This window comes from Haematobia irritans, chromosome 5 (assembly GCF_050003625.1).
Source record: "Haematobia irritans isolate KBUSLIRL chromosome 5, ASM5000362v1, whole genome shotgun sequence".
Lineage (NCBI taxonomy): Eukaryota > Metazoa > Arthropoda > Insecta > Diptera > Muscidae > Haematobia > Haematobia irritans.
The window spans coordinates 54,671,449-54,696,573 of NC_134401.1; the positions used below are offsets into that span (position 1 = coordinate 54,671,449).

At 33.1% G+C, this 25,125-nt stretch overlaps 1 protein-coding gene across 3 annotated transcripts in view; it reads left to right on the forward strand.

Moving 5' to 3' along the window:
* The window catches only part of LOC142239444 (uncharacterized), a 73,533-nt gene that overhangs the window by 17,149 nt on the left and 31,259 nt on the right, over positions 1-25,125 (forward strand). For all 3 annotated transcript variants that reach the window (XM_075311234.1, XM_075311235.1, XM_075311236.1), the window contains exon 2: positions 21,625-21,674. The gene's annotated coding sequence lies outside the window, so the exon portion shown is untranslated. The remainder of the gene's footprint in view (positions 1-21,624; positions 21,675-25,125) is intronic.

Below are 25,125 nucleotides of genomic sequence, written 5' to 3' on the forward strand. Positions count from 1 at the left end.
ATGAAAAAGAATATTAAGATGAAAATTAGCAGAGACCCAAAGATTTTAATCCTATTAAAATAAATTAACGTTGCTTATATAATAATAGGTACATTACAAATCTGAATTAAAAAAGTACAAACATATTTATTTTAATTGTTTTCTTAACCTACTCAAAACTTCTTATTTCTGCATTGTTGTGAATTTTTAAAAATCAATAAAACTTATGCATTCATTTAAATATTTACATTTAATTAAGATAATGACTAACAAATCTTTGTCAATAATTGTAAACCCTTTTTTCCAATATGATAAAGCAAATAAAAAGAAAAGTCATAGCCATAGTCTAAGGGAATGCGTGTGTTCACTCATTGCTTTTGTTTCACTCTCGATTAGTCAATGTGTTTGTGCCTTAAGTCTTTCGTTTTCAATAAAGTTGCAAACATACAATTTGGATTGCCTTAGGTTCAGCAAGATATTGCTAGCGAATTTTTTGTACAAATTTTGTATTACATACTTGAGTGCATGTAATTGAATAATTTGTTTATTTTTTTTTTTATTCACAAAATTTACAAGAAATTTTCTATTGCCAACATAATTGTATTGAATTTCCTTATTACGTTAACAACATTTTGAATTGATTACACAAAGCTACTGTGATGAAACTAAATTAAAATGTAAAAAAGTAATAATTATCAAATACCAATATAACAATATAGAAAGTGATTCGTGAAAATTTTACGAACATTTGGAAGTAATATAACATAAAATTTATGGTAAATATTAAGACTGTGTTAAATAAAAGGCCAATGTGGTACTTGAAGAATCCAACTAAATGGTACTTGAAGAATCCAACTAACATATTACATACACAGAATAAATGTAGCTCGTAATTTATAACACCTTTTGAACTTCAATTTAGTGCTAGAGATATTTTAACAATTTTTAAATCCAATTTTTTCCTTCAATATATGACAATTTCTTAAACAATAGAAAAAAATATTATTTTTAATAAATTTTCTTCAATTTGACAAAGCGTATTAACTTATTTGTAACATGTTGCAATTAGAAAACTATTTTAGTTAAAATTTTAAATTAAAAATAAACCTACATTTTATTTCATGGTGGGTTCACTGTTTTGGGTGCAGAGCTGCCACATATCAACTTCAAAATTCAAATCTATACATTCGTACATACACAGAAAAAAAAATATTTTTGGTCTTGTGTTTTTTGGGTTTTCTTATTCGGTCTTTTCTCTTTCAAATAAATATCAATAGTTTGTTAGTTAGTTAGTTCTATATTAAACTAAGATCTCAAGCTTAAAACTATTGATATTTAATATTTTTTTGTCTTCAATCACGAAATTAATTGATCTGTCAACTTTTAATTGATATGTCTTCAATCAGAGAAATGATATTATCAAACACAAAAGTCAACTAAAAAATCAATTGATACTATTAATTTTTGTGATTGATTTTTGTTTCCATCAAAATTCAATAAAAGCAAGTATATACGGCCGTAAGTTCGGCCAGGCCGAATCTTATGTTCGGCCAGGCCGAATACGTATATAATTCAGTTTGACAAAGTAGACATAAAATTTTTACAAAATTTTCTACAGAAATAAAATTTTAACAAAATTTTCTATAGAAATAAAATTTTCACAAAATTTTCTATAGAAATAAAAATTTTGACAAAATTTTCTATAGAAAGAAAATTTTGACAAAAATTTCTACAGAAATAAAATTTTAACAAAATTTTCTATAGAAATAAACTTTTGACAAAATTTTCTATAGAAATAAAATCTTGGTAGATTATTTTTGGCTCGAGTGGCAACCATGATTATGAACCGAATACAATTTGAACAAAATTTTCTATAGAAATAAAATTTTGACAACATTTTCTATAGAAAAAAAATTTTGACAACATTTTCTATAGAAATAAAATTTTGACAATAATGAAAATTTTATTATGAACCGAATAAAATTTTAACAAAATTTTCTCTAGAAATAAAATTTTGACAAAATTTTCTATAGAAACAAAATTTTGGTAGATTATTTTTGGCTCTAGTGGCAACCATGATTATGAACCGATATGGACCAATTTTTGTGTGATTGGACCAATTTTGGTATGGTTGTTAGCGACTATATACTAACACCACGTTCCTAATTTGAGCCTCCAAGAGGCTCCGGAGGTCAAATCTGGAGAACGTTTTATATATATATAATTATGGACCGCTATGGACCAATTCTGTACCAAATTTCAGCCGGATCGGATGCAATTTGCTTCTCTTTGAGGCTTCGCAAGCCAAATCTGGAGATCGGTTTATATGGGGTCTATATATAATTATGGACCGATGTGGACCAATTTTTGCATGGTTGTTAGAGACCATATACCAACATCATGTACCAAATTTCAGCCGGATCGGATGAAATTTGCTTCTCTTTGAGGCTCCGCAAGCCAAATCTGGGGATCGGTTTATATGGGGGCTATATATGATTATGGACCGATGTAAACCAATTTTTGCACAATTGTTAGAGACCATATACCAACACCATGTACCAAATTTCAGACTGATCGGATGAAATGTGCTTCTCTTAGAGGCTCCACAAGCCAAATCTGTGGATCGGTTTATATGGGGGCCATATATAATAATGGACCGATATGGACCAATTATTGCATGGTTTTTAGAGACCATATACCAACATCATGTACCAAATTTCAGCCGGATCGGATGAAATTTTCTTCTCTTTGAGGCTCGGCAAGCCAAATCTGGGGATCGATTTATATGGGGGCTATATATAATTATGGACCGATGTGAACCAATTTTTGCACGGTTATTAGAGACCATATACCATCACCATGTACCAAATTTCAGCCGGATCGTATGAAATTTGCTTCTCTTTTAGGCTCCGCAAGCCAAATCTGGGGATCGGTTTATATGGGGGCTATATATAATTATGGACCGATGTGGACCAATTTTTGCATGGTTGTTAGAGACCATATACCAACACCATATACCAAATTTCAGCCGGATCGGATGAAATATGCTTCTGTTAGAGGCTCCACAAGCCAAATCTGAGGGTCCCTTTATATGGGGGCTATACGTAAAAGTGGACCGATATGGCCCATTTTCTATACCGTCCGACCTACATCGATAACAACTACTTGTGCCAAGTTTCAAGTCGATAGCTTGTTTCGTTCGGAAGTTAGCGTGATTTCAACAGACGGACGGACGGACATGCTCAGATCGACTCAGAATTTCACCACGACCCAGAATATATATACTTTATGGGGTCTTAGAGCAATATTTCGATGTGTTACAAACGGAATGACAAAGTTAATATACCCCCATCCTATGATGGAGGGTATAAAAATAATTGATCCAATTAAAAAATTAATTAAACGATTGGTTTTTATTTTAATTAAAAAAATTGTTGAATCAATTAAATTTTTAATTGAATAACTTTTTGAAAATTCAATTAAAATTTTAATTGGAAATATTTTGGTGAAAATTTTTCTGTGTGGTTGGCTTTCCATTTCTAATTTTTACAGTGTGTGGAAACCAAAATATCCGCGGATTCTACAAATGTATTTGGAATCTAGATTTTTGATGAGCCACGTCCAGTTATCCCAAAATGCCTAGCTTGGAGAGTAAAGTGACAGAAACCCTCGATTCGCCCCATTCACAAATTATTGAAGACAATTTCATGTCATTTTGGACCATATTTACCATATAGATTTTTAATTTCCACTAAATCGATTTCGGATTCAACCGCATTAGGTTCAATTATTCAGTCCATTGTGAGGAACCTCCTTCTTGTAGCCGAGTCCGAACGACGTTTCATATCACAATGAAACCACTTTTGAGAAGCTTTGATGCATTCAGAAATATCGGTCGAAACTGGGATTGCTTTCAAGGCAGGCGACATAACATACACATTTCAGAACGGCGGAAGAGATACATATATCCATTTAATACCTTCACCGTAGTCTTAGTTTATTCAAGCGCTGATTGTATTTCTAACTTCGTTTGTTTCTATTTCGAGGGATGTATACCTCTGGAGGTCGTTGGCATATGCAAACCTCAGTTGGCTATAGAATGATAAGAATTTGTGTAGGTCTAGCCCAAGAGCCTACCTTTTAGACACGCTAAAAGTTTTAAAATCGAACAGCAAATGCAAATTTGGCAGCCCAAGCCCAATTTTTGCAAAGCTGAGATCGCCAAAGAATGAGGTTCCTCTTTATCGATTTAAATATAAATGTATGTTTATCATATTTGAAAGTTGATTGACAACAGGGGTAAAGTTCTAAATAGTGAAGAATTCACAATAACGTTGTATTTGTAAAGATTATGCATAAATATTTCATAAATTTAAATTTTATTTCAAAAATCTGATGAAATATTTAATCTTTGTGCCATTACACACAAAAAAATTTTTCTCTGATTCAATCACCAAATTAATTGATCCAATTAATTTTTTAATTGAAATGTCTTCAATCACGAAAATGATAGTATCAACCACAGTTTTAATTGGGCATAGAAAAAATTCTTGATTAAAAAATTAATTGATTTTTTCAGCAAAATTCAATTAATTTTTTAATTGATTCAATTAAAAATTTAATTGATGTTGATTGCAAAACGCAATTAATTTATTAATTAAAAAAGGTAACTATTTTTAATTACTTAGTTAGATTGGCTTAGAGTTTTTATTTGGATTAACAAATGATTGTTTGAAATACATTTTTAATTAAAAAAGTAAAAAAAAATCAGCACTTTTTTTAACTGAATTAGTCTTCCGAATTTGATTAAAAAGTTAATTGTATCAATTAATTTTTTAATTAAACATTTTAAAAATTTCAATCATTGACTTAATTAACTTAATGTTTCTATCATGATTAAAAAGTTAATTGTATCAATTAATTTATTAATTGAAAAAATTTTCAACTTCAATTAACTTTTTAATTGGAAATATTTTGGTGATATTTTTTTCTGTGTATATACGACTGGTTAGCCGAATGAACTCAATCGATTGACAAACTCTCAGCCTCAATAAATTTTAATGAAATTCACTCCAACAAAAAAAGACCGTAAAATATTTCACTATCATTCAAAATTCCAACTGATTAAAAAAATTAATGCAAATCGTCTGATAAACAATTTAATTCCAAATCAGATATACGTTAACAAATACGATGAACAAATATTTTGCAAATTTCAAGTGGATTGATTTGGTTTTCTCGCCTAGCCGTTTGGTGTAAAACCAATTAGTCTTAACCATATTTTTTTATTGATAATCTTAACCTATAACCGAAGGCTATAGATTTTATTCGGTTTTAGTTTTTTTTTTATATTAACGGGTGTACGGGTGTTCAACTTCGGGCGTTTCTTGGTAACAATTTTTAGGTTTCAGTTATCAACGCCTCATATTTCTCAACTCTCAAGTAGGTCTTTTTGTTTTGTTTGTTTATTTTTTTTTGTCTGAATCTTGGAGGTAATCACTTAAACTGAAGCTACAACAGACGTCCAATAGATTGTTTGTTAATTGTTTCTGCTTTTTAAATGCCATCAATATTATGGTTAACCTAGAGTAGCCAGGGTCTAAAAAATCAAATAAACATGGGAGATTTGCAATTAACATCCTATGGCTTAGAGTCATATGTGTATTTAATTGTTTTATGTAATTGTGTGCATTAGAGATTAATCGTTTTCATTGCCAATGCTAGTATTTGATAGTTTCCGATATCGAATATATGACCTTGGGCCTTCAAAATTGTCAAGCGGAAATTTCCTAAAATAATTACTCGATCAACCTCATTACAGCTTCCATTAATATTTAATTATATTGCATACTAGGATACTTGCAACAGTACTTGAAATGGTGCAAACTGGAACGTTGAAATTTAACATGATATTATCATAAAGAATAATATGGTCATGGTAATATGGCCATGTACGCATGCGGACCGGAAAAAAATATCACTATTTTTGTTCAATTAATAATTTAATTGAAGTTAAAAATTCAATGAAATAAGAATGATTGAAGTTGAAGAAATTTTCCTATTTGATATGTGATGAATTTGTCCAATCTAATTAATATAACTTTCAAAAGAATTTTGTTTTTTTTTTCAAATTAAAGACATTTGCAATTTAATTATAATTTTAATTTTAACAAGTATATACAGCAGCAAGTTCGGTCAGGCCGAATCTTAAATACCCACCACCCTGAACCAAATATTAGGGTTTCCTTTGAAATTTCAGGAGGGCTTGAGGACTTGAGGACACTTCCCGAAGATAAATTTAAAGATTTCATCTATGAGGACTATATCAGATTCTGGATTTATAAGAACCATTTTCGTTTGAGTTTTAGAGGAATCATTAACACCTCTTGTAAGTGTGCAAGAAAATTATAAAATAACGCCTTGATTTGAAATCTTAAATCTGTAGATTTTCACCCGAGAAGTAAAATCTGGAAATTTTACATTGAGTTTCAAGCAATTTTCATGACCAGTGCGCCCTCAAGAAGTGAAGTCGGTCTATATGGAGGCATTACCATATGGACCGATAAAAACTTAATCCGATACACGTTTTTGTGAGCCTAAAATACCAGAATATTTACAATTTCAGGCAAATCGGATACAAACTACGGTTTCTAGAAACCCAAGAAGTTAAATCGGGAGATCGTTCTAATGGGGGCTATACTAAAATACGGACCGATACTCACCGTTTTCAGCTCACCACTTTATGGCCCGAAAATACCTCTAGATTTCCAATTTCAGGCAAATTGGATAGAAACTCCGGATTCTAGAAGCCTAAGAAGTAAAATCGGGATATAGGTCTATATGGGGGCTATACCAAAATATGGACCGATACTCACCATTTGTGGCACACCTCTTTATGGACCTAAAATACCTATAAATTTCCAATTTCAGGCAAATTGTATATAAACTACGGATTCTATAAACCCAAGATGTAAAATCGGGAGATCGGTCTATATGGGGGCTATACCAAAACATGGAACGATACGGACCATTTTCGGCACACCTTTTGATGGTCCTCAAGTACATCTAGCTTTTCAAATTCAGGCAAATTGGATAAAAACTACGGTTTCTATAAGCCCAAGACCCCAAATCGGGAGGTCGTTTTACATGGGGACCATACCAAAACATGGACCGATACTCTCAATTTTTGGCACACGTATTTGTATATACCTCTAGATTTCCAATTTCAGGTAAATTGAATAAAAACTGCGGTTTCTATAAGCCCAAGAAATAAAATCGAGAGATCGGTCTATATGGGGGCTATACCAAAATATGGACCGATACACACAATTTTTGGCACACGTATTTGTGGTCCTACAATACCTCTAGATTTTCAATTTCAGGTAAATTGAATAAAAACTGCGGTTTCTATAAGCCCAAGAAATAAAATCGGGAGATCGGTCTATATGGGGGATATACCAAAACATGGACCGATACTCACCATTTTTGGCACACCTCTTTATGGTCATAAAATACCTCTAGATTTCAAATTTCAGGCAATTTGGATAAAAACTACGATTTCTCTAAGCCCAAGACCCCAAATCGGGAGGTCGGTTTATATGGGGACTATATCAAAACCTGGACCGATATAGCCCATCTTCGAACTTGACCTGCCTGCAGACAAAAGACGAGTTTGTGCAAAATTTCATTACGATTGCTTCATTATTGAAGACTGTAGCGTGATTACAACAAACAGACAGACGGACATCGTTATATCGTCTTAGAATTTCTCCCTGATCAAGAATATATATATTTTATATAGTCGGAAAACGATATTTCGATGTGTTACAAACGGAATGACAAACTTATTATACCCCCGTCACCATTCTATGGTGGTGGGTATAAAAACGTAGCAATAGATTGCCATAGTACCGTAATCGGCGAGAAAGGCAGCTAATACATCAATAATCCATGGCCATATATTCGAAGACCATGACGAAAGCGGGAATGAGGATAACTAAGGGTATAGCTAAAGACATCGACACCCTGTTTTGACTGCGGGACAGAGATGGTCTGTCGTAAACTGTACAGTATTTGACATACGTTTACGACGTATTTTACCATACGCCAAAAAGGTCGTAAACCTCCATAAAATACTTAGTTTTTGACAATATTGAAATATGTATAGTATACGCTTTTTAGAACCAATTATTTCATAGTTTTTTGTATGCCTTCACATTCTAGACTTTGAAAATCTGACTTTTGCCACGGCAATTTTCACAGTTACAACAATTTGAAAACGCATTGCATTCAGAAGTTAATGAAATACCAGTTTCTCTGGAAAATTTTACAATTACTTTTGAATAAAAATTTCAAATAATTATAATTATATATTCTAAAATTCTTCAATATGTCCTAGCATATTAAAAAAAGGTTGAAATCAAATCCAAGCATCCTGTAAGCGTTTTTGACATTTACTACGTTTTTACGTTTTATACAGGTTTTCGACGTTTACAACTTTTTGACAGTAGAAAACCCCAAAAAAAAACCATACAGGAAGTCCAAGCCATAGAAACCATGCGATCCGAATATAAGGAGACGGCCTCATTCGCACCAAAGGCACGATCAGGTGATGCGAATATGAATATGACTAAGTGTATGGGTGTCCATATACTGGAGAACAGCATGACCGGTTCTAAATATTTTGTCTTTACACTAATGATTTTGGTATTGATTCCGAGTCAAAGGAGGGGAGAATTGAATTAGGGATAAATTTTAGCCACAATTCTCTTTTAAATTTGAGATTTACATCCCTCCGTTGAAGTCGTATGGATTTAAAGTAACGCCTTTGATTTAAATCATTAACCTTTAAATGAAATATAGGCTAAAATGTGTTTTGAATAGTTTGTTTTTTTGGTTTAAAGTTTTTTTTTTAATTAAAACAATTGTGAATTTAAACTATCTGTTATAATTTGGATTTAAAACTGATATTTATTTGTATGCACGAGAATAATTTTGTTAGTATATCGAAAGAGAATGAAATTCGATCAATTTAATTTTAATGAGCTTAGATTTACAAAATAGCTTCCCAAGACTCGTACCTTTAGCAAGGAATCTATACCAAAATCAGTAAGGCAAAGTTAAAGTATTTGGTTCCAAATAAGCTTTTGTTTAGTATACTCAAAATATTAGTACATCTTCGTATTTCGTTATTTCTTGGCGGAATGATACGGGCGGTCGGATAAATCATTTCAGAATTTCCCCCTAATATAGAACATACACATTTAAAGCGACGTAACCCCATTTTTCTATACGTCACTCAGACAATGGTAAATCTATAATTCCTCACACATTATGGTGGAGGGTATTGAAACCAAAATCTAAAACAATAAACAAATCACTGAGCAACCATGTAATGAGATACTATAGCGTATAAGACTAGTTTTGGTTGTTTCGTTTTGAATGGACCAATAATGGAAACTACTAATCAAAGGTATTTTAATGGTTTTGCCAAAAAACGGCTAGTAGTGGCTTTTTGTGGCTTTCTATGGTGATACATAGGTTGCTTAAGATTAGGTGGTAATGTAAACTAATTAATTTCTTAATTCGAAATATCTTTTAGTGGTCGCAAAAAGAAAAAATATTTTATCAAAGTGGAGGCTTTCATTTAACAACAACTATATATATATTATACACACAAAGAAAAAACGTTTGGAAATGTTGTTGTTTTGTGACATTTGTTTTATTTTTTTTTCCAAAATTTTTAATTTTCGTTTCAATAAAAACTTTTTTAAATCGAAAAACAAAAATGGTAAACAATGTTCACTTGATTAAAATTTCGTTAGGTAGGAAAAAGAAAAAAATATTTCATCCAAATGTGGGTTTTTATTGAACATACACGCAAGAAATAAAACGTTTGGAAATGTGATATCCAAAACGTTGATCTTTTTTGAAATTTTTATTTAATCCATGAATCCAAAAAATAAGTGGTGTTACAAATTTTTAATGTAAATAAAACCTTTTTTACATCGAAAAACAAATTGTAAACGATGTTCATTTGAAGCTAGAAGAAGATTTTCTTGGCCACGAAAAAATATTTTTTTCGTGCATCATCCTCTAGAGTCTAGAGATGTGCACGTGAGTAATATTTTGCTCACGCTCACGCACACTCACGACGGAGAAATAGGATTCACGCACACTCACGCACGATATTTTTTGGTAGGACTCACGCTCACGCACGTTCACGAAAGAAACTTTGTACTCACGCACGAAAATCTTTTAAATGTATTTAAATGTACACTCAAAAAAAAGTGAACTCACTATTTCACTAAAGCCAATTTAACTATATTTTAGTTCATGAACTTATTATATTTGGTGAAAGTTTCATTTACTCTAATAATTTTTTGCGTACGTTAGTTAAATGAACTAAAAGACGGGAAAAATTATACTCAAGTTAAGGATAGAGATTTACTAAATTCGTATTTGTCATAAAATAGTTCATTATTTCTTCAAATTTGTACATTTTACTACAAAATCGTCCATCATGAACTTCGTATGTCACTAAAGACATTCTTGCAATTTTGAACTCCAATTCTTTCCTTCAAACTACAAAATTTTCTTTAAAAAGGGGAAAAAATTATCTATGTCTAACAAGTTTTCTTGAATTTGTCGAAAAATATTTACTTATTTTTTTTTTTATATCGGCGCGATGCCAGCGCTTGTAATACAGTTTAGTTAAAAATTTCTAAAAATATTCAAAATTTTCTAAAATTAATCAAAAGTTTTCTTCCTGGTGGGGTCACTGTTTTTTCAGTGTATGTATGTAAAAACATGAATATGATTAAAATCGAGAGCGTTATAAAACTCTTAACACCTAGGATGTCACTAAATGTATAAATGAATTCGACTCGTAAGCATTTTATGTAATGAAGTAATACACTGAAAAAAACAGTGAACCCACCAGGAAGAAAACTTTCGGTTAATTTTAGAAAATTTTGAATATTTGTAGAAAATTTTAACTAAACAGTATTACAAACGTTGGCATCACGCCGATGTCATAAAAATAAGTAAATATTTTTCGACAAATTCAAGAAAATTTATTAGACATAACTAAGTTTTTTCACTTGTTAAAGAAAATTTTGTAGTTTGAAGGAAAACCTTGGAGTTCAAAATTGCAAGAATGTCTTTAGTAACATACGAAGTTCACGATGGACGCATTTTTGGTAAAATTTGCAAAATTAAAGAAATTCTGAACTATTTTGTGGAAGACACGAATTTAGTTAATCTTTATGCTTCATTTGAGTATATTTTTTCCTCGGTTTAGTTAATTTAACTAGCGTACACAAAAAATTATTAGATTAAAGGAAACTTTCTCCACACATAATAATTCCATGAACTAAAATAAAGATAAATTGGCTTTAGTGAAATAGAGAGTTCACTTTTTTTGAGTGTGAAATTTTAATTACAAGAAAGTTTATAATCTTCACTTCAAAAAAGTTTTTCTTTAAATTAAGGACACAAATCTTTGAAATTTGTGTCCCTCCGCTTTTTGCTTAGCATACACTCAAAAAAAAGTTTACTTGGATCCAAAAATTTTCACCTTGCCTTTGGGATTTTGGTATTGATTCCGAGCGAAAAATGCGGCTTCTTTAAAATAAGGACATTTTTAGGGACCTTTGTAGCTTTAAATCTAGGATCAAAAAATTTCATTTCAATTCAGAGAATTTTCATTCTCTGTTTGTGATATATTAACCCTTAAATGTACAAGAACACTGATTCCTTCAAAACAAATAAGGAAAGTCTAAAGTCGGGCGGGGCCGACTATTTTATACGCTGTACCACTTTGTGATCTACATTTTCGATACCATCTGAAATCAAATTTGTTGGGTGCAATATATAAAGGTTTATGTTTCCATATACAGACATTTAAATCAGAACCGACAATATATTTAAGACTTCTTAGAAAATCTATTGACTTAAAATTTAAGTTGGTTAATGCCCTGGGGTGGAACACAATGTTAGTAAAAATATATGGGAAACATTTATATATGAAACAATTTTGAGGCAACTTCGCAAAGTGTAGTTATGATTTATCGGTCGATAGATATGTATTAGAAGTATAGGAAAAGTGGAGTCATTTTTCCAAGTATAGGAAAATTGGAGTAATTTTTCCAAGTTTTGGACTAAGCAGTGGCGATTTTACAAGGAAAATTTACTTTCAATTCAAATTTGATAATTTTAAAGAAATTTTTCCTTAATATTGTGTAAATTGTGCATCCTAAAGTTTTGGTTGCGACGCTGAACTTTCCAATGAAAGCGTTTTATTTATATAAAAGAATTCTGTTGAATTGAGATTTAATTTTAAATTAAAGAAGATAATTTCAAATTTGTTTCCCAGTATCAAAGTAATTGTTTAAGTAGTAATTACCTTAAACATTGAAAAATAACAAATTGGTTTAAAACTCAACATTCCGGATGCTCAACAAATAAAATCTCAGAATAGTTTGGATTTCATTTTTTTTTTTCAAATAAATTAGGAATCCCATTTTTTCAGTCCAACTAAACTTGTTTTATTTTTTACGTGTTTTCTAAGTGGCAAATAGTTTTGGTCACTTCTGAATGTTCATTGCTTTTTGAAGGCAATGTATATTCGACCATATTTGTTAATTTATACTTTTTACGCAATTTTATGTGTTTTTGTTTCGTCTCACTTCTCTTCCATCTTTTTAATAATGAATCGATAATCGTTTGTTAGTATGATTCATTTCTTATATATTTTTGGTTTTTTTTTCTTTAAACGTTTTTTCTTTGAATGGTGTAAATTAATTCCATTTTGGCAAATTTACGAAACCATGTTGCTGATGATTTGTTCATATCATTGGTCTTTGCAGCACAATTTTCGTGTCTTATTGACGCACCCATAAAAATGGAATTCTTGTGAAATTTAATTAGAAATTATTATCCATTTATTTATTTATACTGAATATTTTTGACTACATATTCAGTAGCCGAAGTAGCTAGGGGAAATTATGAAATATGGGCTAATTTAGTGATATGTACACTTTATACCACTACTTAACAGGTTGGCTGATAAGTCCCCGGTCTAACAAAGAAAAACACATTTTTTTTGTCAAAATTCGTTTTTATTATTCAACATATTTAGTTCCCTTCAAGAGCGATACAACGATTATGTTATAATGACCTTCCAATTTTTTGATACCATTTTGGTAGTACTCCTTCGGTTTTACCTCAAAATAGTCCTCAGTTTCGGCGATCACCTCTTCATTGCAGCCAAATTTTTTCCCTGCGAGCATCCTTTTGAGGTCTGAGAACAAGAAAAAGTCGCTGGGGGCCAGGTCTGGTGAATACGGTGGGTGGGGAAGCAATTCGAAGCCCAATCCATGAATTTTTGCCATCGTTCTCAATGACTTGTGGCACGGTGCGTTGTCTTGGCGGAAGAACACTTTTTTCTTCTTCATATGGGGCCGTTTTGCCGCGATTTCGACCTTCAAACGCTCCAATAACGCCATATAATAGTCACTGTTGATGGTATTTCCTTTCTCAAGATAATCGATAAACATTATTATTCCATGCGCATCCCAAAAAACAGAGGTCATTACTTTGCCAGCGGACTTTTGAGTCTTTCCACGCTTCGGAGACGGTTCACCGATCGATGTCCACTCAGCCGACTGTCGATTGGACTCAGGAGTGTAGTGATGGAGCCATGTTTCATCCATTGTCACATATCGACGGAAAAACTCGGGTGTATTACGAGTTAACAGCTGCAAACACCGCTCAGAATCATAAAAACGTTGTTGTTTTTGGTCAAATGTGAGCTCGCGCGGCACCCATTTTGCACAGAGCTTCCGCATATCCAAATATTGATGAATTATATGACCAACACGTTCCTTTGATATCTTTAAGGCCTCTGCTATCTCGATCAACTACATTTTACGGTCATTCAAAATCATTTTGTGGATTTTTTTTGATGTTTTCATCGGTAACCACCTCTTTCGGGCGTCCACTGCGTTCACCGTCCTCCGTGCTCATTTCACCACACGCTCACAAAAAATCGCTTCTGTAACATATACTCCCAAACATATTTTGCTTCAAGCATATACATTTTTGGGTATTGCCCAAACATTTATATGTTTGATCTCTTCCAATATATAATATGTTTGAAAGCATATTGGTCTAAACAATATATGTTTGGGTAGTCTAAGTTCCAAACATTTTGTATTTTTGCATCCAAATTCAATAATGTTGTCTTCCAAAAAACAATATGTTATTATGTGAACATATAATATGTTTGGAAGTATTTTGCACCCAAAAATATTATATGCTTAAAAAAAATTCTCCCAAACAATATTGTGCTCAAAATTTTATTTATTTATTTATATATTTACAATCATAATGAATTATGAAAATAAACAGGTAATATAGGTGCTAACAACATAGGTTTTCGACCTGAATGCTCAAAAGTTTGTTTCTACTTAATTGTATATTCCCCCACATCTTTCTCACTTCCACGAGATTTTTTAGTTCTTAGCACTTTTTTCTGTGATACAAACATTGTAGAAGAAATTATTCAATTTTATGATTTTTTTTTATTTTAATTTTACCTTTTGCCGGACGGGGATTCGAACAGCGGACCACACAGTTTGTAAGGATCAAAGAAGTAGCAGATCAATTGCCCAAGGAAAAATAAAATGTTAATTTTGTAATAACAAGCAACAACCACCAACTTAATTCAATATCGCTCCCTGTTAAATAGCGCTCCAAGCTACTAAACACATATATGTTTATAGGCTATTTCTAAATTAATATATGTTTGCATCCAAGCATATTATATTTACAAACATTTTATGTCCCAAACATAATATGTTCTAACATATTAACATATATGTCCCAAACATGTTCTGCTAGTTTATGAACATTATATTCTTGCACTCAAAAATATTGTGTTTAAAAATTTGTATTCCAAACATATAATGTTTATAGCCAAACATATGAAAAACAGTCTTTTTCATCCGTGCACGCTTGAATTTTGCATACCAATCAATTATTGTTGATTTCCCTGGGGCAGAGTCCGGAAACTCATTATCAAGCCAAGTTTTTGCTTCCACCGTATTTTTTCCCTTCAGAAAACAAAACACGAAATTCCTTTTTTTCCATTTTTTCACAATAACAAAAGTTGCTTCACAAAAGACGCTCTACCACACAAACTAATTGACTTACAGGCGTCAAATTTTGACACGAATTAGTTGAAGGTTGGTACTATATAAAAATAATACTAGCGACGCCATCTATGTGTCAGACCGGGGACTTATCAGCCAACCTGTTATGTGTTAACAGACAAAGAAAAAAAGCCCCCGAAACTAAATTGTAAACAAACGAAATCCCCCTTTGTTGTAAAGTATTTTTTATAAAAGAAATTAAGCCCGAATTTATGAAGATTGTCACTGATCTGTTTTATTTGCTTCTAAAGAAGAAAGAAAAGAAAATTCTCCTTTCAGTGTACAATACCAAATAATGATCCGCACAAAAATGTAACTGAAGAAATATTTGCAAAAGAACCAACATTGTATTCTAATCTTCTTAAATAATCGTCAGTCGTTATATCCATGTCTGTCTGTACCCCATCTGTACCCTAAGATAAAAGTCAACGAAAATTTGTATACACCCTCAAAAAACAATCGCTTCGGTAACATATGCCCCCAAACAAATTCTGCTTCAAGCATATATATTTTCTGGATTGGTCCAAACAAAATATTGTTTGTATTGTTCAAACATATTATGTTTCACCTACGGCATACACTGGTAGAAAAAAGCTTCTAATGAAATTTTCTTTGTGTGTATAAATTTTTAAGGCACCAATTGGTTACTTGCATTTTTAACTGACTTGCAGAATACTCTCTCCCTCTGACACTCTTTCTCAAACACATATATATGCTAGTTTATGAACATAATATGCTTGCACTTAAGAATAATATGCTAAAATTTTGAGTTCCAAACATATAATTTTTACACCCAAATATATGAAAAACAGTCTTTTTCGTCCGTGTAGTTAAATTTTGCAAAATGTGAGTGATATTTATTTCTGTGTATGCAAAAAAATTAAACCCGACTACGATACGATACACTTAGAGTACAACATTCTTTACATATTGTTTTTTTTTTTTACTCCAAAGGAATACGAAAAGTATAAAAAGAGCTCGGAATCATAAAATTATTTTCAATGTAACTAAATGTAAGATTATTACCAATTTAACTCAAGGTCCTACTATTGTGAAATTTCGCAGCCCTATGATTATCACACCTTATCACCGTTATGTGAAGTCCCATAAGTGACGGCAAACCACACCGTGACACCTTTCATTACCTTCAAATATTCCTCACTTATATTTCTCCATGCATATTGCCATAAAATTCCTGATTTTTGTATGCAAATGAATTTCATTCGGAAATTGGACATTTTTTTCATACATGATCTGACGTCATTGGACTGTGTATAACTTCATGTTCCACCTGATAAGTGTTCATACCTCTGCTGCTTTACATTCCAAAACTCCTCTATTCATCAAGACAATGAACTTTCCACTTCATTAATTATTTGCTGGAGTGGGATTTTTGGTCTATTATTATTTGTTTTTTTTTTCTCGTTTATTTGATTTTCCCCTAGCTTTTCATGTGGAGAAGATGAGCATATTTGGTGCAATATAATTTCATGGTCTTCGAATACACAATCTCCATGGACGGGATGATGAGATTACAAGTTCATTAATCTGCAATTGTTGTAGAGATGAAAATATTTTTCTGCTTTCAAGTGTTTAACACATGATTTAGGGGACTGAACCTTACCAATGTAGGTATGACAAATAAGTATTTTTCTTAACAAAATAATAACTCGTGTTTTCAACCAGACAGTAGAATAAGCCTTTTGTAGATTTTTTATATAAACTGATTTCTAGACCATACAATATCCACTCAGACTTGCCTTCTTACCGTCGTTCCGTGATCTGTCCTGCAATTTTTAATCACACAATAGAAGTAGAAATATTAAGCTGATATTCATGAAACATGCACTGAACAAAAATATTGACCTAATATGGAAGATTATGCAACTTAAATTTTAGCACTCGAAATTTACGCAATGCTAAGGACAAAATTCTTTAAAATAATGACATTTTAATTAAAAGAAAGTTTATAATACTTGCTTCAATTTTTTTTTTTCATTAAATTTGGGACACAAATCTTGAAATTTTACGCCCCTCTGTTGAAGTTGTAGATCTTTGAAGTAAGGCAAATGTTCCTTAAAATAAAGAAAAACATTTTTAATTTAAAGAAATCGTCTTTAACTCAACTGACATAGAATTTTTAAATTTAAGATAAAAATGCTTCAAATATAGGCTAAGACTTATTTTAAGGATTTGCATCATTCAAATCCGCCGGACCTGATGGAATTACTCCGGCGGAGTTACAAGCGGTGGCTGACAGAATTATCCCCTGGTTGTCGGCGATATATAGGATGTATCAACTTAGCATATATTCCACGAAAGTGGAGGGAATCAAAAGTCGTTTTCATACCAAAAGCGGGAAAATCCTCTCCTCGAATGCGAAGGATTTCCGACCAATCAGCTTATCATCATTCCTACTTAAGACTCTGGAGAGGATGATAGATATTTATCTTAGAACTATCGTCGATTCGAGTTTGCTCTCGAAACGACAACATGCATACTCGAAGGGCAAGTCTACTGAGACTGCATTACATGAACTAGTCAGCTTTATCAAAAGCTCACTATCTGTCAAAGAATACACAATCGTGGCATTTCTAGACATCGAAGGGGCGTTCAATAACGTCCATCCGAGCTCGATACTCTGACAACTCGACTGACAACTCTGAATGTTGATCCAGGTATACTTAGGCTGTTAGACGAACTTCTAAGGAAGAGACGCATTTCAGCCACACTAGGACAAGCAAACATACAAAGGTATGTGAACAGGAAACTCCTCAAGGAGGAGTTCTATCACCAGGTATACTTAGGCTGTTAGACGAACTTCTAAGGAAGAGACGCATTTCAGCCACACTAGGACAAGCAAACATACAAAGATATGTGAACAGAGGCACTCCTCAAGGAGGAGTTCTATCACCTCTTCTTTGGAATTTTGCTATAAACGACCTTCTGGTTTCCCTAGAAAAAGAAAGGATACAAGTGGTGGCATACGCAGATGATGTGGCGCTAGCAGTCAGGGGAAAATTCCCATCAACAGTTAGAGATATTATACAGAGAGCCCTCCGGATGACTGAGAAATGGGCGAAAGATAATGGTCTTGGGGTAAATCCTGCAAAGACAGAACTAGTCATGTACTGCAAAGATCGCAAAACTCCCACGGTTAGGCCCATTTCCTTAGGGGGTATTGAAATTCCCTTTAGGGAGTGTGCAAAATACCTTGGCGTTATTTTGGACAGGAAGCTGAACTTTAAGCTTAATATTGAAGAAAGGGCGAGGAAAGCAAAGGTAGCTTTATACTCGTGCAAAAAGGCAATAGGGAAAAGTGGGGACTAAAACCAAAAATTGTACATTGGCTATACACGGCAGTGGTTAGACCTATAATGCTAAGTTTAGACAAAGTTCAGAGTATGGCGTGCTTGTGTATCTCAGGTGCATTCAGCAAGACAGGAACAAACTCCCTTGATGTCATATTGCATCTATTGCCTTTAGACATTTTGGCCAAACAGTCAGCTGCTACAACGGCTGTGCGGTTGCGCGAGCTATCGCTGTGGTCGGAAAAAAGTTACGGTCACAGTTCTGTCCTCAAAATAATACCAGATGTGCCTAACGTAGTGGATTATACTTTGGCGAGTCCACTTTTCGACAAAAAGTTTGAGACTCTACTTCCCAACAGTGAGGCGTGGTGTACACGGACCCCGGGGAATAAAAGATATATATTGGATGGCCAAGTGGGTTTCGGAGTATATTCTAAAGATCTGGAACTTCGAATAGCGAAAAGATTACCTGATCACTGTAGTGTTTTTCAAGCTGAAATATTAGCAATAAGAGAAGTGGTGAATTGGCTGAGAAGTAATGCTCCAAGCAATATTGGCATTAATATATACTCAGACAGTCAACCTGCAATAAAATCCTTGGACTCTGTGTTCCTCAACTCGAAAACGGCCATCGACTGCCGCAAATCTCTTAATGAGATGGCTGAACAGCACAATATTCACCTACCTGCAAACTGCGAAGCAGATGAGCTAGCAAGGCTAGGAACTACCTTACATATTCCAGGGGAACTAGTATGAGCTGTCATGATGCGGAGGAAAAGGAATCAATAACACACCTCTTGTGTGAGTGTCCTGCATTTTGTGTAAGGCGTAAGCAAATTTTAGGGGCATATAGCTTCAGATTACTGGCGGACCTGGAAAACGTTAACTTAAGCAGTCTGCTAATGTTTTTGGAACAATCAGGTTGGTTCAACAGAAGAAAATAATCGAGAAGGTTCAACGGTTAAAACTAGAAGTGCCCATATGTAATAGGTACTTTTAGTTAATGTATGTGATACCAATGGACTGAATAGTCTAAGTGAGCCTGAATCTTAATCGGGCTGCCACGTTAACCTAACCTAACTTAAGGATTTGTATCTTTGGTTTAAAGTTTTTTAGCATTAAGAAAACAGTTTTTACTTTGATTTACTTGGCATAATTAGAATTTTGAAACTGGAATTTGTTTGTACATGAATACCTTTATTAATATATCGCAAACAGAGAATAAAAATTCGATGAATGAGATCTGTATCCAATTTTAATTTTATCGATCTTAGATTTAAAGCCAGGGAGGTCCGTAAAAAATGTCTTTATTTTAAAGAAGCCGCATCTTTGGCTCGGAATCAATACCAAAATCCTTAAAGGAAGGTCAAAATCTTTGGATCCAAGTAAACTTGTTTTGAGTGTGGTAAAAAGAGATCATTAATCTAGGTTAGGTTTAGTCTGACTTAGAATATTCATTCCTTTCTGATACCACAATGGTTAACTTTTCTCTTGCCAAAGAGTGCTCCCCCTTTTTTATAGCCGAGTCCGAACGACGTGAAAGGGGGATAATCAACCGCTGAAAAGTGATCCGGTTGAAATTTGGTACATGGTCTTAGTCTTAATATAACCGATCAGCAACTTTGATTTTCGGAACATCTTAGAGGTGGAAATTTCAGATGAAATTTGGTACCTGATGTCAGTATATGCTTTCTACTGATCACGCAAAAATTGTTCCATATTGGTCCATAATTATATATGGCCCCCATATAAACCGACCCCAAATTTTACATCTGAAGCCTCGTCGAGGAACAAATTTCAGTAGATCCGATTGAAACTTGGTTATCCATGTACCGAGAGAAAATTGGTTCATATCGGTTCACAATTATTTGTAGACTCCACCATATAAACCTATCACGGACTGAATTGGGTTTTATTGGTATTTGATTCTCCTTTTTCTGTCTAACATAGACTCCATATGGAGTAACTTACAATTTAGAAGACAACGTTAAAAAGCTTTAAGATACCTGGTCATTGGCAAGTGTTATCACAACCAAAGTAATCCGATTGTGAATAATACAGTCTTTTGTAGAACTTTCTAGCAATCCATGGTGCAGGCTACATAAGATTCGCCCTGGCTGAACTTACGGCCGTATAGACTTGTTCATATTAGGTTATAACATATATGATTCATTTTCTTTTTGGAATATATTAAAAAAGAGTAGATAATAGATTAAACAAGATAAGATAATTTGGTCCCTATTTACGACTTTGTTCAAAATTTCTAGTTTAACAAACCCTAGTATACCATCAAGTGCTCTTTAAAATTCAGGATTGTATTACTTAATTCAATAATTTTGTATTCCTCTGGTAATTGGGAATACAATTCCCCGGGAAAATAATCGTGATTGTTAATTGAAGAAAGTTAGTTAACCATTCATGTTTGTATTAAAAACATAACAAATAAATGGGGATTCAAAAATATATATGCAATTAATCTTTAGAGTTATTTTACCATGGAGGTAAATAAGCGGGCCAATATTTTTCCAGTGTACCTACAGGATTACCTGGTAATAGGAGTTTGTGATGACAACTTTTTCTCTTCTAGCATTGATATTAGGGACATTTTTGACTAAAATGTTAGAGTTGCATGTCCTTGTTGATCTTCCTTCGGATATTGATTCATCACATATCCGACAATGACAATTTGAAAGAATTATCTCAACAAGGAAACTCTTCAGAATCTCACAAGTTTACACCATCCCAAACGCGCTATTAAATGCAGTACATACAAATGTTTTTTTTTTTCAAAACTTCTCCAAGCTTGATGGCTTCACATCTCATTATGCGCCCCGCCACCACCACCATAAACTTCAACATCAACATTTGATATTTTAAGCATTTGTTTACATTTGTTCATCTTCATCTTATTTTTTCAGTTGCTTTGTATTTTTCACATTTTAAAATGTAATTACAAATGAAAAACAACGAAGCTTCCATTCATCTTCAGCAAATTTTGCCATGTCATACTTTGAAAAGTTTCACTTTTGTCTATTTTGCGTGTTAATATTTTACGGTTTCATTGATCTTTTTAAAATTTATGTTTTCACTAATGGATGCAATTCTTTATTTCTTTTCAGATTTCAATTCTGGAACAACAAGAAATTGTTTTGATTTGTTGTTTTTCTCGGTAAGTATGGTCAACAATTTTATAAAATAATAATTATCAAGAATATCTTACTGGTAGTGTTTTTTTTCTCGGGAACAGGATCCCGAGAATTTATTCTATTTTCGCTCCCGCTTTCCCGGGACTTAAACCGGAGATTTTTCTTTAGAATATTTCATGTCCACTTAGACCATATTGGTCAATTGCAGTTCCTCAAACTCATTTTCTCTTCTTCCACCATTCCATCCAGTTTAATCCCATCATATTTGTGTTATGTCCCTTGCCCTGATAAAAGCGAGTATACTCCTAGGGCTGCAGTACACGAATCGGTAATAGTTTGAAAGAAATAAGAAGCCCGTATTGTGTTTCTTCTAAAAGGTTATGCCGGACACTAACGTAGCAAATGGTAGAATTCTTCCGAATTATCAGGGTCCAGACATCATCTCTAAATATTAACATTCGCTAAACCAATGCATACCACATGTTTTCCCAGAGCATTGTGTCCTGTTATGATTTCTGTTAACGACCTCACCTGCTCTCTAGGCATCGCCATTAGCATTCCATAGTTTCTACTATTATTTTCATCCCATATAAATTTTGGTTTCTATAAGCCCGTTGGTTAGGTTAGGTTATGTGGCAGCCCGATGTATCAGGCTCACTTAGACTATTCAGTCCATTGTGATACCACAGTGGTGAACTTCTCTCTTATCACTGAGTGCTGCCCGATTCCATGTTAAGCTCAATGACAAGGGACCTCCTTTTTATAGCCGAGTCCGAACGGCGTTCCACATTCCAGTGAAACCACTTAGAGAAGCTTTGAAACCCTCAGAAATGTCACCAGCATTACTGAGGTGGGATAATCCACCGCTGAAAAAAATTTTGGTGTTCGGTCGTAGCAGGAATCGAACCCACGACCTTGTGTATGCAAGGCGGGCATGTAAACGTGGTGCAATGGTTAGAAAATCCTAATGTCTTTTCTATAAGTCATCATACTTTCCATTGATACTGACATTACACACAAAATTTTTTTTCTGATTCAATCACAAAATTAATTGATCCATTTAATTTTTTAATTGAAACGTCTTCAATCACGAAAATGATAATATCAATCAAAGTTTTAATTGGGCATAAAAAATACTTGATTAAAAAATTAATTGATTTCATTAGCAAATTTCAATTGATGTTGATTGCAAAACCAATTAATGAAGTAAAACTTGCATTTTAATTTTTTAAAAAGAAGAATAACAAGTATATACAGCAGTAAGTTCGGCCGGGCCGAATCTTAAATACCCACCACCATGAACCAAATATTAGGGTTTCCTTTGAAATTTCAGGAGGGCTTGAGGACTTGAGGACACTTCCCGAAGATAAATTTAAAGATTTCACCTATGAAGACTATATCAGATTCAGGAATCATTAACATCTCTTGTAAGTGTGCAAGAAAATTATAAAATAACGTCTTGATTTGAAATCTTAAATCTGTAGAAGTAAAGTCTGGAAATTTTACATTGAGTTTCAAGCAATTTTCATGATCAGTGCGCCTTCTACACCCTCAAGAAGTGAAGTCGGTCTATATGGAGGCATTACCAAATGGACCGATAAAAACTTAATCCGATACACGTTTTTGTGAGCCTAAAATACCAGAATATTTACAATTTCAGGCATATCAGATAAAAACTACGGTGTCTAGAAACCCAAGGAGTTAAATCGGGAGATCGGTCTATATGGGGGCTATGCCAAAATATGGACCGATACTCACCATTTTCGGCACACCTCTTTGTGACCCGAAAATACCTCTAGATTTCCAATTTCAGGCAAATAGGATAAAAACTGCGATTTCTATAAGCCCAAGAAGTAAAATCGGGAGATCGGTCTATATGGGGGCTATACCAAAATATGGACCGATACTCACAATTTTTGGCACACGTATTTGTAGTCCTACAATACCTCTAGATTTCCAATTTCAGGTAAATTGAATAAAAACTGCGTTTTCTATAAGCCCAAGAAGTAAAATCGGGAGATCGGTCTATATGGGGGCTATACCAAAATATGGACCGATACTCACAATTTTTGGCACACGTATTTGTGGTCCTACAATACCTCTAGATTTCCAATTTCAGGTAAATTGAATAAAAACTGCGTTTTCTATAAGCCCAAGAAGTAAAATCGGGAGATCGGTCTATATGGGGGCTATACCAAAATATGGACCGATACTCACAATTTTTGGCACACCTCTTTATGGTCATAAAATACCTCCAGATTTCAAATTTCAGGCAAATTGGATAAAAACTACGATTTCTATAAGCCCAAGACCCCAAATCGGGAGGTCGGTTTATATGGGGACTATATCAAAACCTGGACCGATATAGCCCATCTTCGAACTTGACCTGCCTGCAGAGAAAAGACGAGCTTGTGCAAAATTTCAGCACGATTGCTTCATTATTGAAGACTGTAGCGTGATTACAACAGACAGACAGACAGACGGACAGACGGACATCGTTATATTGTCTTAGAATTTCTCCCTGATCAAGAATATATATACTTTATATAGTCGGAAATCGATATTTCGATGTGTTACAAACGGAATGACAAACTTATTATCAGAGATGGTCTGTCGTAAACTGTAAAGTATTTGACATACATTTACGACGTATTTTACCATACGTCAAAAACGTCGTAAACCTTCTGAAAATACCTAGTTTTTGACAATATAAGAATTTGACAGTACACTTGTTTTAGAAATACATATTTTTTTTAATTTTTGTATTTCCGAATGCCTTTCCATTATAAAAAATTCCCTTAAATTAAAAATGTAATATAAGTATTTTTGTACAGTATACGTTTTTTAGAATCACTTATGTTTGACTTTATTCGAGAATGCCTTTCCTTATATACAAACAGTAAATATAAGTGTACTACTACCAGCTGGATTTCACATAGCCGTATTAAAAGAGGAGTTATTAATTAATTTAAATCAACGCGGTTGGCATTTTGTATGACCACAAGTTGTACCTAAATCCTATTTTTACTACAATAATTTTCACAGTTTCAGAAAACGCGTTTATGCCTGCAAATTCTGCAAACTGCTTTTGAGTAAAAATTTCAAAATATTATTATAAAAAATTCTAAAATACTTCAATATGACGTTTCCACAAATTAGGATATTAAAAATAGTCTTTGAAATCAAATCTAACGATCCTGTAGGTGTTTTTGATTTACTACGTTTTTTACGTTTTATACAGGTATATGACGTTTTTGACGTTTACAACTTTTTGACAGTAGAAATCTCAAAAAATTGCTATTCGGACCATCTCTGCTTATTATACCCCCGTCACCATTCTATGGTGGTGGGTATAAAAAAGCCAAAGAAACCGAATATAAAAAAATATTTTTTAAATTAAAAACGTAACTATTTTCAATTACTTTCTTAACTGACTTTTTCGTTTGATTAAATTTAATTTAATTTAATTAAGTC